The 13,534-nt window shown below is 44.1% G+C and overlaps 8 non-coding genes and 3 pseudogenes across 8 annotated transcripts; 9 read left to right on the forward strand and 2 right to left on the reverse strand.

Annotated features, from left to right (window-relative positions):
- Nucleotides 1-620: 620 nt before the first annotated feature.
- On the reverse strand, nucleotides 621-739 carry LOC125730110 (5S ribosomal RNA). Its single transcript, XR_007390487.1, has one exon. It is a non-coding gene; the product is annotated as a 5S ribosomal RNA (ribosomal RNA).
- A 1,077-nt stretch (nucleotides 740-1,816) lies between these two features.
- Nucleotides 1,817-1,935, reverse strand: LOC125731916 (5S ribosomal RNA; annotated as a pseudogene).
- A 1,738-nt stretch (nucleotides 1,936-3,673) lies between these two features.
- On the forward strand, nucleotides 3,674-3,792 carry LOC125731683 (5S ribosomal RNA; annotated as a pseudogene).
- Nucleotides 3,793-4,865: 1,073 nt separating this feature from the next.
- LOC125734904 (5S ribosomal RNA) lies at nucleotides 4,866-4,984 on the forward strand. Its single transcript, XR_007394206.1, has one exon. It is a non-coding gene; the product is annotated as a 5S ribosomal RNA (ribosomal RNA).
- A 1,087-nt stretch (nucleotides 4,985-6,071) lies between these two features.
- On the forward strand, nucleotides 6,072-6,190 carry LOC125736126 (5S ribosomal RNA). The gene has a single exon (XR_007395409.1). It is a non-coding gene; the product is annotated as a 5S ribosomal RNA (ribosomal RNA).
- Nucleotides 6,191-7,269: 1,079 nt separating this feature from the next.
- Nucleotides 7,270-7,388, forward strand: LOC125731267 (5S ribosomal RNA). The gene has a single exon (XR_007391554.1). It is a non-coding gene; the product is annotated as a 5S ribosomal RNA (ribosomal RNA).
- A 1,083-nt stretch (nucleotides 7,389-8,471) lies between these two features.
- On the forward strand, nucleotides 8,472-8,590 carry LOC125736356 (5S ribosomal RNA). Its single transcript, XR_007395636.1, has one exon. It is a non-coding gene; the product is annotated as a 5S ribosomal RNA (ribosomal RNA).
- Nucleotides 8,591-9,664: 1,074 nt separating this feature from the next.
- Nucleotides 9,665-9,783, forward strand: LOC125733538 (5S ribosomal RNA). Its single transcript, XR_007392881.1, has one exon. It is a non-coding gene; the product is annotated as a 5S ribosomal RNA (ribosomal RNA).
- Nucleotides 9,784-10,885: 1,102 nt separating this feature from the next.
- LOC125731569 (5S ribosomal RNA) lies at nucleotides 10,886-11,004 on the forward strand (annotated as a pseudogene).
- Nucleotides 11,005-12,081: 1,077 nt separating this feature from the next.
- Nucleotides 12,082-12,200, forward strand: LOC125733882 (5S ribosomal RNA). The gene has a single exon (XR_007393215.1). It is a non-coding gene; the product is annotated as a 5S ribosomal RNA (ribosomal RNA).
- A 1,080-nt stretch (nucleotides 12,201-13,280) lies between these two features.
- On the forward strand, nucleotides 13,281-13,399 carry LOC125729519 (5S ribosomal RNA). Its single transcript, XR_007389953.1, has one exon. It is a non-coding gene; the product is annotated as a 5S ribosomal RNA (ribosomal RNA).
- Nucleotides 13,400-13,534: the final 135 nt, after the last annotated feature.

A 13,534-nucleotide genomic window follows, 5' to 3' on the forward strand; every position in this document is an offset into this window, starting at 1 on the left:
GCAGGCTGCAGCCAGAACAATTTTCTACATTCAAACATCGACGGCCTCTTCTCTCTAAAAATTCACCAGACCGCTTCTACCACCAGCAAAGAAGTTTCCATCCCTAATTCCTCTGTGATTCCCACCAACCTAAACATTAATCTGGCATTGAAGGATGTGAATTACCCCGGCCAACCTGCTCTTTTAAATACAGCTTTTAGCGAGTTTTGAAAGGAGGAGAAGAGCAGACCTTGCTATGCCAATAATATCGAGTCTTCTGTGGTGAAGTGGTTTTTGCATAGAAAACAAAGCGGTGAGTTGAAGAGGAATTATATCAGTACTTTGTTTAAAACTGTGTGTAAAAAGCTGTCTCTTTATCATTAACAATAAGTTGTAAAACGTGAATGGGGAGTGACAGTCTTCAAGTTTGTGAGAAGATCACGTCCTGGTGGAATAAAGGTACGAACAGCTTACAGCAGCTAGAATTACCAGGCAGTATTTAGAGTAAAACGGTGTGTAAAAGCTGCCTTTATGAATGAGAGAAAAAAATATATATATATAAAATAGTAAAATGGAAGGGGAGTGATAGATTTAAACTAATCGTGAAGTGGAGCGCCCCTGTATGAAGAAAAAGTGAGAAAAGCTTACAGCACCTGGTATTCCCAGGTGGTCTCCCATCCAAATACTAACCAAACTCAACCCTGCTTAGCTTCCGAGATCAGACGAGATCGGGCGTGTTCAGGGTGGTAGGGCTGTAAGCGAGAGATGCTACCAAAAACAGACCTTTTGCATTACACGCCTCTATACATGCCAGTTAGTCCCATTGGATCCTACTCCTGTTTTTTTTTTTTTTTATCTGACTCACACTGCAGCACCACCATCCAATCGGCAGCGCCGCACCCACACCAAACATTCACCAAACTACTCAGCCGGCAGCCTACCACAATTATTCCATTCTTTCCGCATCCGCACACTTCCTTCTCTTTAAGTCCTTTTCACTACCGCACAGGTTAATCGCCGCACGTCCCCCGCCGGCAAACATTACTCCTTTGCCTACCGCATGCAGGCTTCTCTTAACGACCCTCTGTTATCAACTCCGCTAACAGCCACAAAATCTCCGTCGCACGAAGCCCACTGGTAGCTGCTGAATCACATGCTTCCCCAAAACGTCGCGCTGTCAGAACACTGGGAGCTACACACACCAACAAGTCCATACTGCAGGCTGCAGCCAGAACAATTTTCTACATTCAAACATCGACGGCCTCTTCTCTCTAAAAATTAACCAGACCACTTCTACCACAAGCAAAGAAGTTTCCATCCCTAATTCCTCTGTGATTCCCACTAACCTAAACATTAAGTTGGCATTGAAGGGTGTGAATTACCCCGGCCAACCTGCTCTTTTAAATACAGCTTTTAGCGAGTTTTGAAAGGAGGAGAAGAGCAGACCTTGCTATGCCAATAATATCGAGTCTTCTGTGGTGAAGTGGTTTTTGCATAGAAAACAAAGCGGTGAGTTGAAGAGGAATTATATCAGTACTTTGTTTAAAACTGTGTGTAAAAAGCTGTCTCTTTATTATTAACAATAAGATGTAAAACGTGAATGGGGAGTGATAGTCTTCAAGTTTGTGAGAAGATCGCGCCCTGGTGGAATAAAGGCACGAACAGCTTACAGCAGCTAGAATTACCAGGCAGTATTTAGAGTAAAACGGTTTCTAAAAGCTGCCTTTATGAATGAGAGAAAAAAAATATATATAAACAATAGTAAAATGGAAGGGGAGTGATAGATTTAAACTAATCGTGAAGTGGAGCGCCCCCTGTATAAAGTAAAAGTGAGAAAAGCTTGCAGCACCTGGTATTCCCAGGAGATCTCCCATCCAAGTACTAACCAGACCCTACCTTGCTTAGCTTCCAAGATCAAACAAGATAGGGTGTGTTCAGGGTGGTATGGCTGTAAGGGAGAAATGCTACCAGAAACAGCCCTTTTGCATTACACGCCTCTATACATGCCAGTTAGTCCCATTGGATCCTACTCCTGTTTTTTTTTTTTCTATCTGACTCACACTGCAGCCCCACCATCCAATCGGCAGCGCCGGACCCACACCAAACATTCACCAAACTACTCAGCCGGCAGCCTACCACAATTATTCCATTCTTTCCGCATCCGCACACTTCCTTCTGTTTAACTCCTTTTCACTACCGCACAGGTTAATCGCCGCACGTCCCCCGCCGGCAAACATTACTCCTTTGCCTACCGCATGCAGGCTTCTCTTAATGACCTTCTGTTATCAACTCCGCTAACAGCCACAAAATCTCCGCCGCACGAAGCCCACTGGTAGCTGCTAAATCACATGCTTCCCCAAAACGTCGCGCTGTCAGAACACTGGGAGCTACACACACCAACAAGTCCATACTGCAGGCTGCAGCCAGAACAATTTTCTACATACAAACATCGACGGCCTCTTCTCTCTAAAAATTCACCAGACCGCTTCTACCACCAGCAAAGAAGTTTCCATCCCTAATTCCTCTGTGATTCCCACTAACCTAAACATTAATCTGGCATTGAAGGGTGTGAATTACCCCGGCCAACCTGCTCTTTTAAATACAGCTTTTAGCAAGTTTTGAAGGGAGGAGAAGAGCAGACCTTGCTATGCCAATAATATCGAGTCTTCTGTGGCGAAGTGGTTTTTGCATAGAAAACAAAGCGGTGAGTTGAAGAGGAATAATATCAGTACTTAGTTTAAAACTTTGTGTAAAAAGCTGTCTCTTTATTATTAACAATAAGTTGTAAAACGTGAATGGGGAGTGACAGTCTTCAAGTTTGTGAGAAGATCGCGCCCAGGTGGAATAAAGGCACGAACAGCTTACAGCACCTAGAATTACCAGGCAGTATTTAGAGTAAAACGGTTTCTAAAAGCTGCCTTTATGAATGAGAGAAAAAAAATATATATATAAAATATTAAAATGGAAGGGGAGTGATAGATTTAAATTAATCGTGAAGTGGAGCGCCCCCTGTATAATGTAAAAGTGTGAAAAGCTTACAGCACGTGGTATTCCCAGGTGGTCTCCCATCCAAGTACTAACCAGACCCTAACCTGCTTATCTTCCGAGATCAGGGTGGTATGGCCGTAAGCGAGAGATACTACCAAAAACAGCCCTTTTGCATTACACGCGTCTATACATGCCAGTTAGTCCCATTGGATCCTACTCCTGGTTTTTTTTTTTTTTATCTGACTCACACTGCAGCCCCACCATCCAATCGGCAGCGCCGGACCCACACCAAACATTCACCAAACTACTCAGCCGGCAGCCTACCACAATTATTCCATTCTTTCCGCATCCGCACACTTCCTTCTCTTTAAGTCCTTTTCACTACCGCACAGGTTAATCGCCGCACGTCCCCCGCCGGCAAACATTACTCATTCGCCTACCGCATGCAGGCTTCTCTTAAAGACCCTCTGTTATCAACTCCGCTAACAGCCACAAAATCTCTGCCGTACGAAGCCCACTGGTTGCTGTTGAATCACATGCTTCCCCAAAACGTCACGCTGTCAGAACACTGGGAGCTACACACGCCAACAAGTCCATACTGCAGGCTGCAGCCAGAACAAAAAAAAACAGGAGTAGGATCCAATGGGACTAACTGGCATGTATAGAGGCGTGTAATGCAAAAGGGCTGTTTTTGTTAGCGGCTATCGTTTACGGCCATACCACCCTGAACACGCCCGATCCTGTCTGATCTCGGAAGCTAAGCAGGCTAGTGTCTGTTCAGTACTTGAATGGGAGACCGCCTGGGAATACCAGGTGCTGTAAGCTTTTCTCACTTTTACTTTATACAGGGGGCGCTCCACTTCACGATTAATTTAAATCTATCACTCCCCTTCCATTTTACTATTTTATATATTTCTTTTTTCTCTCATTCATAAAGGCAGCTTTTACACACCGTTTTACTCTAAATACTGCCTGGTAATGCTAGGTGCTGTAAGCTGTTTGTGCCTTTATTCCACCAGGGAGCGATCTTATCACAAACTTGAAGACTGTCACTCCCCATTCACTTTTTACAACTTATTGTTAATAATAAAGAGACAGCTTTTTACACACAGTTTTAAACAAAGTACTGATATTATTCCTCTTAAACTCACCGCTTTGTTTTCTATGCAAAAACCACTTCACCACAGAAGACTCGATATTATTGGCATATTATCTGCTCTTCTCCTCCTTTCAAAACTTCCTAAAAGCTGTATTTAAAAGAGCAGTTTGGCCTGGGTAATTCACACCCTTCAATGCCAACTTAATGTTTAGGTTAGTGGGAATCACAGAGGAATTAGGGATGGAAACTTCTTTGCTGGTGGTAGAAGCGGTCTGGTGAATTTTTAGAGAGAAGAGGCCGTCGATGTTTGAATGTAGAAAATTGTTCTGGCTGCAGCCTGCAGTATGGACTTGTTGGTGTGTGTAGCTCCCAGTGTTCTGACAGCGCAATGTTTTGGGGAAGCATGTGATTCAGCAGCTACCAGTGGGCTTCGTGCGGCGGAGATTTTGTGGCTGTTAGCGGAGTTGATAACAGGAGGTCATTAAGAGAAGCCTGCATGCGGTAGGCAAAGGACTAATGTTTGCCGGCGGGGGACGTGCAGCGATTAACCTGTGCGGTAGTGAAAAGGAGTTAAAGAGAAGGAAGTGTGCGGATGCGGAAAGAATGGAATAATTGTGGTAGGCTGCCGGCTGAGTAGTTTGGTGAATGTTTGGTGTGGGTCCGGCGCTGCCGATTGGATGGTGGGGCTGCAGTGTGAGTCAGATAAAAAAAAAAAAAAAACATTAGTAGGATCCAATGGGACCAACTGGCATGTATAGAGGCGTGTAATGCAAAAGGGCTGTTTTTGGTAGCATCTCTCGCTTACGGCCATACCACCCTGAACACGCCCGATCTCGTCTGATCTCGGAAGCCAAGCAGGGTAGGGTCTGGTTAGTACTTGGATGGGAGACCACCTGGGAATACCAGGTGCAGTAAGCTTTTCTCACTTTTACTTTATACAGGGGGCGCTCCACTTCACGATTAATTTAAATCTATCACTCCCCTTCTATTTTACTATTTTATATATATATTTTTTTTTTTTTCTCTCATTCATAAAGGCAGCTTTTACACACCGTTTTACTCTAAATACTGCCTGGTAATTCTAGGTGCTGTAAGCTGTTCGTGCCTTTATTCCACCAGGGCGCGATCTTCTCACAAACTTGAAGACTGTCACTCCCCATTCACGTTTTACAACTTATTGTTAATGATAAAGAGACAGCTTTTTACACACAGTTTTAAACAAAGTACTGATATAATTCCTCTTCAACTCACCGCTTTGTTTTCTATGCAAAAACCACTTCACCACAGAAGACTCGATATTATTGGCATAGCAAGGTCTGCTCTTCTCCTCCTTTCAAAACTCGCTAAAAGCTGTATTTAAAAGAGCAGGTTGGCCGGGGTAATTCACATCCTTCAATGCCAGATTAATGTTTAGGTTAGTGGGAATCACAGAGGAATTAGGGATGGAAACTTCTTTGCTGGTGGTAGAAGCGGTCTGGTGAATTTTTAGAGAGAAGAGGCCGTCGATGTTTGAATGTAGAAAATTGTTCTGGCTGCAGCCTGCAGTATGGACTTGTTGGTGTGTGTAGCTCCCAGTGTTCTGACAGCGCGACGTTTTGTGGAAGCATGTGATTCAACAGCTACCAGTGGGCTTCGTGCGGCGGAGATTTTGTGGCTGTTAGCGGAGTTGATGACAGAGGGTCGTTAAGAGAAGCCTGCATGCGGTAGGCAAAGGAGTAATGTTTGCTGGCGGGGGACGTGCGGCGATTAACCTGTGCGGTAGTGAAAAGGAGTTAAAGAGAAGGAAGTGTGCGGATGCGGAAAGAATGGAATAATTGTGGTAGGCTGCCGGCTGAGTAGTTTGGTGAATGTTTGGTGTGGGTCCGGCACTGCCGATTGGATGGTGGGGCTGCAGTGTGAGTCAGATAAAAAAAAAAAAAAAAAAAACAGGAGTAGGATCCAATGGGACTAACTGGCATGTATAGAGGCGTGTAATGCAAAAGGGCTGTTTTTGGTCGCGTCTCTCGCTTATGGCCATACCACACTGAACACGCCCGATCTCATCCGATCTCGGAAGCCAAGCAGGGTAGGGTCTGGTCAGTACTTGGATGGGAGACCTCCTGGGAATACCAGGTGCTGTAAGTTTTTCTCACTTTTACTTTATACAGGGGGCGCTCCACTTCACGATTAATTTAAATCTATCACTCCCCTTCCATTTTACTATTTTATATATATATATTTTTTTCTCTCATTCATAAAGGCAACTTTTACACACCGTTTTACTATAAATACTTCCTGGTAATTCTAGGTGCTGTAAGCTGTTCGTGCCTTTATTCCACCAGGGCGCGATCTTCTCACAAACTTGAAGACTGTCACTCCCCATTCACGTTTTACAACTTATTGTTAATGATAAAGAGACAGCTTTTTACACACAGTTTTAAACAAAGTACTGATATTATTCCTCTTCAACTGACCGCTTTGTTTTCTATGCAAAAACCACTTCGCCACAGAAGACTTGATATTGTTGGCATAGCAAGGTCTGCTCTTCTCCTCCTTTCAAAACTTGCTAAAAGCTGTATTTAAAAGAGCAGGTTGGCCGGGGTAATTCACACCCTTCAATGCCAGATTAATGTTTAGGTTAGTGGGAATCACAGAGGAATTAGGGATGGAAACTTCTTTGCTGATGGTAGAAGCGGTCTGGTGAATTTTTAGAGAGAAGAGGCCGTCGATGTTTCAATGTAGAAAATTGTTCTGGCTGCAGCCTGCAGTATAGACTTGTTGGCGTGTGTAGCTCCCAGTGTTCTGACAGCGTAACGTTTTGGGGAAGCATGTGATTCAACAGCTACCAGTGGGCTTCGAGCGGCAGAGATTTTGTGGCTGTTAGCGGAGTTGATAACAGAGGGTCGTTAAGAGAAGCCTGCATGAGGTAGGCAAAGGAGTAATGTTTGCCGGCGGGGGACGTGCGGCGATTAACCTGTGCGGTAGTGAAAAGGACTTAAAGAGAAGGAAGTGTGCGGATGCGGAAAGAATGGAATAATTGTGGTAGGCTGCCGGCTGAGTAGTTTGGTGAATGTTTGGTGTGGGTCCGGCGCTGCTGATTGGATGGTGGGGCTGCAGTGTGAGTCAGATAAAAAAAAAAAAAAAACATTAGTAGGATCCAATGGGACTAACTGGCATGTATAGACGCGTGTAATGCAAAAGGGCTGTTTTTGTTCGCAGCTCTCGCTTATGGCCATACCACCCTGAACACGCCCAATCTCGTCTGATCTCGGAAGCTAAGCGGGGTAGGGTCTGGTTAGTACTTGGATGGGAGACTGCCTGGGAATACCACGTGCTGTAAGCTTTTCTCACTTTTACTTTATACAGGGGGCGCTCCACTTCACGATTAATTTAAATCTATCACTCCCCTTCCATTTTACTATTTTATATATATATATATATATATTTTTTCTCTCTTTCATAAAGGCAGCTTTTAGAAACCGTTTTACTCTAAATACTGCCTGGTAATTCTAGGTGCTGTCAGCTGTTCGTGCCTTTATTCCACCAGGGCGCGATCTTCTCACAAACTTGAAGACTGTCACTCCCCATTCACGTTTTACAACTTATTGTTAATAATAAAGAGACAGCTTTTTACACACAGTTTTAAACAAAGTACTGATATAATTCTTCTTCAACTCACCGCTTTGTTTTCTATGCAAAAACCACTTCGCCACAGAATATTCAATATTATTGGCATATTATCTGCTCTTCTCCTCCTTTTAAAACTTACTAAAAGCTGTATTTAAAAGAGCAGGTTGGCCGGGGTAATTCACACCCTTCAATGCCAGATTAATGTTTAGGTTAGTGGGAATCACAGAGGAATTAGGGATGGAAACTTCTTTGCTGATGGTAGAAGCGGTCTGGTGAATTTTTAGAGAGAAGAGGCCGTCGATGTTTCAATGTAGAAAATTGTTCTGGCTGCAGCCTGCAGTATGGACTTGTTGGCGTGTGTAGCTCCCAGTGTTCTGACAGCGTAACGTTTTGGGGAAGCATGTGATTCAACAGCTACCAGTGGGCTTCGAGCGGCAGAGATTTTGTGGCTGTTAGCGGAGTTGATAACAGAGGGTCGTTAAGAGAAGCCTGCATGAGGTAGGCAAAGGAGTAATGTTTGCCGGCGGGGGACGTGCGGCGATTAACCTGTGCGGTAGTGAAAAGGACTTAAAGAGAAGGAAGTGTGCGGATGCGGAAAGAATGGAATAATTGTGGTAGGCTGCCGGCTGAGTAGTTTGGTGAATGTTTGGTGTGGGTCCGGCGCTGCTGATTGGATGGTGGGGCTGCAGTGTGAGTCAGATAAAAAAAAAAAAAAAACATTAGTAGGATCCAATGGGACCAACTGGCATGTATAGAGGCGTGTAATGCAAAAGGGCTGTTTTTGGTAGCGTCTCTCGCTTGCGGCCATACCACCATGAACACGCCCGATTTCATCTGATCTCGGAAGCTAAGCAGGGTAGGGTCTGGTTAGTACTTGGATGGGAGACCACCTGGGAATACCAGGTGCTGTAAACTTTTCTCACTTTTACTTTATACAGGGGGCGCTCCACTTCACGATTAATTTAAATCTATCACTCCCCTTCCATTTTACTATTTTATATATATATATTTTTTTTCTCTCATTCATAAAGGCAGCTTTTAGAAACCGTTTTACTCTAAATACTTCCTGGTAATTCTAGGTGCTGTAAGCTGATCGTGCCTTTATTCCAACAGGGCGCGATCTTCTCACAAACTTGAAGACTGTCACTCCCCATTCACGTTTTACAACTTATTGTTAATGATAAAGAGACAGCTTTTTACACACAGTTTTAAACAAAGTACTGATATTATTCCTCTTCAACTGACCGCTTTGTTTTCTATGCAAAAACCACTTCGCCACAGAAGACTCGATATTATTGGCATAGCAAGCTCTGCTCTTCTCCTTTCAAAACTTGCTAAAAGCTGTATTTAAAAGAACAGATTGGCCGGGGTAATTCACACCCTTCAATGCCAGCTTAATGTTTAGGTTAGTGGGAATCACAGAGGAATTAGGGATGGAAACTTCTTTGCTGGTGGTAGAAGCGGTCTGGTGAATTTTTAGAGAGAAGAGGCCGTCGATGTTTGAATGTAGAAAATTGTTCTGGCTGCAGCCTGCAGTATGGACTTGTTGGTGTGTGTAGCTCCCAGTGTTCTGACAGCGCGACGTTTTGGGGAAGCATGTGATTCAGCAGCTACCAGTGGGCTTCGTGCGGCGGAGATTTTGTGGCTGTTAGCGGAGTTGATAACAGAGGGTCATTAAGAGAAGCCTGCATGCAGTAGGCAAAGGAGTAATGTTTGCCGGCGGGGAACGTGCGGCGATTAACCTGTGCGGTAGTGAAAAGGAGTTAAAAAGAAGGAAGTGTGCGGATGCGGAAAGAATGGAATAATTGTGGTAGGCTGCCGGCTGAGTAGTTTGGTGAATGTTTGGTGTGGGTCCGGCGCTGCCGATTGGATGGTGGGGCTGCAGTGTGAGTCAGATAAAAAAAAAAAACCAGGAGTAGGATCCAATGGGACTAACTGGCATGTATAGACGCGTGAAATGCAAAATGGCTGTTTTTGGTAGCATCTCTCGCTTACGGCCATACCACCCTGAACACGCCCGATCTCGTCTGATCTTGGAAGCTAAGCAGGGTAGGGTCTGGTTAGTACTTGGATGGGAGACCACCTGGGAATACCAGGTGCTGTAAGCTTTTCTCACTTTTACTTTATACAGGGGGCGCTCCACTTCACGATTAATTTAAATCTATCACTCCCCTTCCATTTTACTATTTTATATATATATATATATATATATATATATATATATATTTTTTTTCTCTCTTTCATAAAGGCAGCTTTTAGAAACCGTTTTACTCTAAATACTGCCTGGTAATTCTAGGTGCTGTCAGCTGTTCGTGCCTTTATTCCACCAGGGCGCGATCTTCTCACAAACTTGAAGACTGTCACTCCCCATTCACGTTTTACAACTTATTGTTAATAATAAAGAGACAGCTTTTTACACACAGTTTTAAACAAAGTACTGATATAATTCTTCTTCAACTCACCGCTTTGTTTTCTATGCAAAAACCACTTCACCACAGAATATTCGATATTATTGGCATATTATCTGCTCTTCTCCTCCTTTTAAAACTTACTAAAAGCTGTATTTAAAAGAGCAGGTTGGCCGGGGTAATTCACACCCTTCAATGCCAGCTTAATGTTTAGGTTAGTGGGAATCACAGAGGAATTAGGGATGGAAACTTCTTTGCTGGTGGTAGAAGCGGTCTGGTGAATTTTTAGAGAGAAGAGGCCGTCGATGTTTGAATGTAGAAAATTGTTTTGGCTGCAGCCTGCAGTATGGACTTGTTGGTGTGTGTAGCTCTCAGTGTTCTGACAGCGCGACGTTTTGGGGAAGCATGTGATTCAGCAGCTACCAGTGGGCTTCGTGCGGCGGAGATTTTGTGGCTGTTAGCGGAGTTGATAACAGAAGGTCATTAAGAGAAGCCTGCATGCGGTAGGCAAAGGAGTAATGTTTGCCGGCGGGGGACGTGCGGCGATTAACCTGTGCGGTAGTGAAAAGGAGTTAAAGAGAAGGAAGTGTGCGGATGCAGAAAGAATGGAATAATTGTGGTAGGCTGCCGGCTGAGTAGTTTGGTGAATGTTTGGTATGGTTCCGGCACTGCCGATTGGATGGTGGGGCTGCAGTGTGAGTCAGATAAAAAAAAAAAAAAAAACAGGAGTAGGATCCACTTGGACTAACTGGCATGTATAGAGGCGTGTAATGCAAAAGGACTGTTTTTGGTAGTTTTTCTCGCTCACGGCCGTACCACCCTGAACACGCCCGATCTCGTCTGATCTCGGAAGCCAAGCAAGATAGGGTCTGGTTAGTACTTGGATGGGAGACCTACTGGGAATACCAGGTGCTGTAAGCTTTTCTCACTTTTACTTTATACAGGGGGCACTCCACTTCACGATTAATTTAAATCTATCACTCCCCTTCCATTTTACTATTTTATATATATATATTTTTTCTTTCATTCATAAAGGCAGCTTTTACACACCGTTTTACTCTAAATACTGCCTGGTAATTCTAGGTGCTGTAAGCTGTTCGTGCCTTTATTCCACCAGGGCGCGATCTTCTCACAAACTTGAAGACTGTCACTCCCCATTCACGTTTTACAACTTATTGTTAATGATAAAGAGACAGCTTTTTACACACAGTTTTAAACAAAGTACTGATATAATTCCTCTTAAACTCACCGCTTTGTTTTCTATGGAAAAACCACTTCGCCACAGAATATTCGATATTATTGGCATATTATCTGCTCTTCTCCTCCTTTCAAAACTTGCTAAAAGCTGTATTTAAAAGAGCAGGTTGGCCGGGGTAATTCACACCCTTCAATGCCAGCTTAATGTTTAGGTTAGTGGGAATCACAGAGGAATTAGGGATGGAAACTTCTTTGCTGGTGGTAGAAGCGGTCTGGTGAATTTTTAGAGAGAAGAGGCCGTCGATGTTTCAATGTAGAAAATTGTTCTGGCTGCAGCCTGCAGTATGGACTTGTTGGCGTGTGTAGCTCCCAGTGTTCTGACAGCGTGACGTTTTGGGGAAGCATGTGATTCAACAGCAACCAGTGGGCTTCGTGCGGCGGAGATTTTGTGGCTGTTAGCGGAGTTGATAACAGAGGGTCTTTAAGAGAAGCCTGCATGCGGTAGGCAAATGAGTAATGTTTGCCGGCGGGGGACGTGCGGCGATTAACCTGTTCGGTAGTGAAAAGGACTTAAAGAGAAGGAAGTGTGCGGATGCGGAAAGAATGGAATAATTGTGGTAGGCTGCCGGCTGAGTAGTTTGGTGAATGTTTGGTGTGGGTCCGGCGCTGCCGATTGGATGGTGGGGCTGCAGTGTGAGTCAGATAAAAAAAAAAAAAAAAAACAGGAGTAGGATCCAATGGGACCAACTGGCATGTATAGAGGCGTGTAATGCAAAAGGGCTGTTTTTGGTAGCATCTCTCGCTTACGGCCATACCACCCTGAACACACCCGATCTTGTCTGATCTCGGAAGCCAAGCAGGGTAGGGTCTGGTTAGTACTTGGATGGGAGACCTCCTGGGAATACCAGGTGCTGTAAGCTTTTCTCACTTTTACTTTATACAGGGGGCGCTCCACTTCACGATTAATTTAAATCTATCACTCCCCTTCCATGTTACTATTTTATATATATATTTTTATTTTCTCTCTTTCATAAAGGCAGCTTTTACACACCGTTTTACTCTAAATACTGCCTGGTAATTCTAGGTGCTGTAAGCTCTTCGTGCCTTTATTCCACCAGGGCGCGATCTTCTCACAAACTTGAAGACTGCCACTCCCCATTCACGTTTTACAACTTATTGTTAATGATAAAGAGACAGCTTTTTACACACAGTTTTAAACAAAGTACTGATATTATTCCTCTTCAACTGACCGCTTTGTTTTCTATGCAAAAACCACTTCGCCACAGAAGACTCGATATTATTGGCATAGCAAGTTCTGCTCTTCTCCTTTCAAAACTTGCTAAAAGCTGTATTTAAAAGAACAGATTGGCCGGGGTAATTCACACCCTTCAATGCCAGCTTAATGTTTAGGTTAGTGGGAATTACAGAGGAATTAGGGATGGAAACTTCGTTGCTGGTGGTAGAAGCGGTCTGGTGAATTTTTAGAGAGAAGAGGCCGTCGATGTTTGAATGTAGAAAATTGTTCTGGCTGCAGCCTGCAGCATGGACTTGTTGGTGTGTGTAGCTCCCAGTGTTCTGACAGCGCGACGTTTTGGGGAAGCATGTGATTCAGCAGCTACCAGTGGGCTTCGTGCGGCGGAGATTTTGTGGCTGTTAGCGGAGTTGATAATAGAGGGTCGTTAAGAGAAGCCTGCATGCGGTAGGCAAAGGAGTAATGTTTGCTGGCGGGGGACGTGCGGCGATTAACCTGTGCGGTAGTGAAAAGGAGTTAAAGAGAAGGAAGTGTGCGGATGCGGAAAGAATGGAATAATTGTGGTAGGCTGCCGGCTGAGTAGTTTGGTGAATGTTTGGTGTGGGTCCGGCGTTGCCGATTGGATGGTGGGGCTGCAGTGTGAGTCAGATAAAAAAAAAAAAAAAAAACCAGGAGTAGGATCCAATGGGACCAACTGGCATGTATAAAGGCGTGTAATGCAAAAGGGCTGTTTTTGGTAGCATTTCTCGCTTATGGCCATACCACCCTGAACACGCCTGATCTTGTCTGATCTCGGAAGCTAAGCAGAGTAGGGTCTGGTTAGTACTTGAATGGGAGACCACCTGGGAATACCAGGTGCTGTAAGCTTTTCTCACTTTTACTTTATACAGGGGGCGCTCCACTTCACGATTAATTTAAATCTATCACTCCCCTTCCATTTTACTATTTTATATATATATTTTTATTTTCTCTCTTTCATAAAGGCAGCTTTTACACACCGTT

This window comes from Brienomyrus brachyistius, chromosome 2, assembly GCF_023856365.1.
Source record: "Brienomyrus brachyistius isolate T26 chromosome 2, BBRACH_0.4, whole genome shotgun sequence".
Taxonomy (NCBI): Eukaryota; Metazoa; Chordata; class Actinopteri; order Osteoglossiformes; family Mormyridae; genus Brienomyrus; species Brienomyrus brachyistius.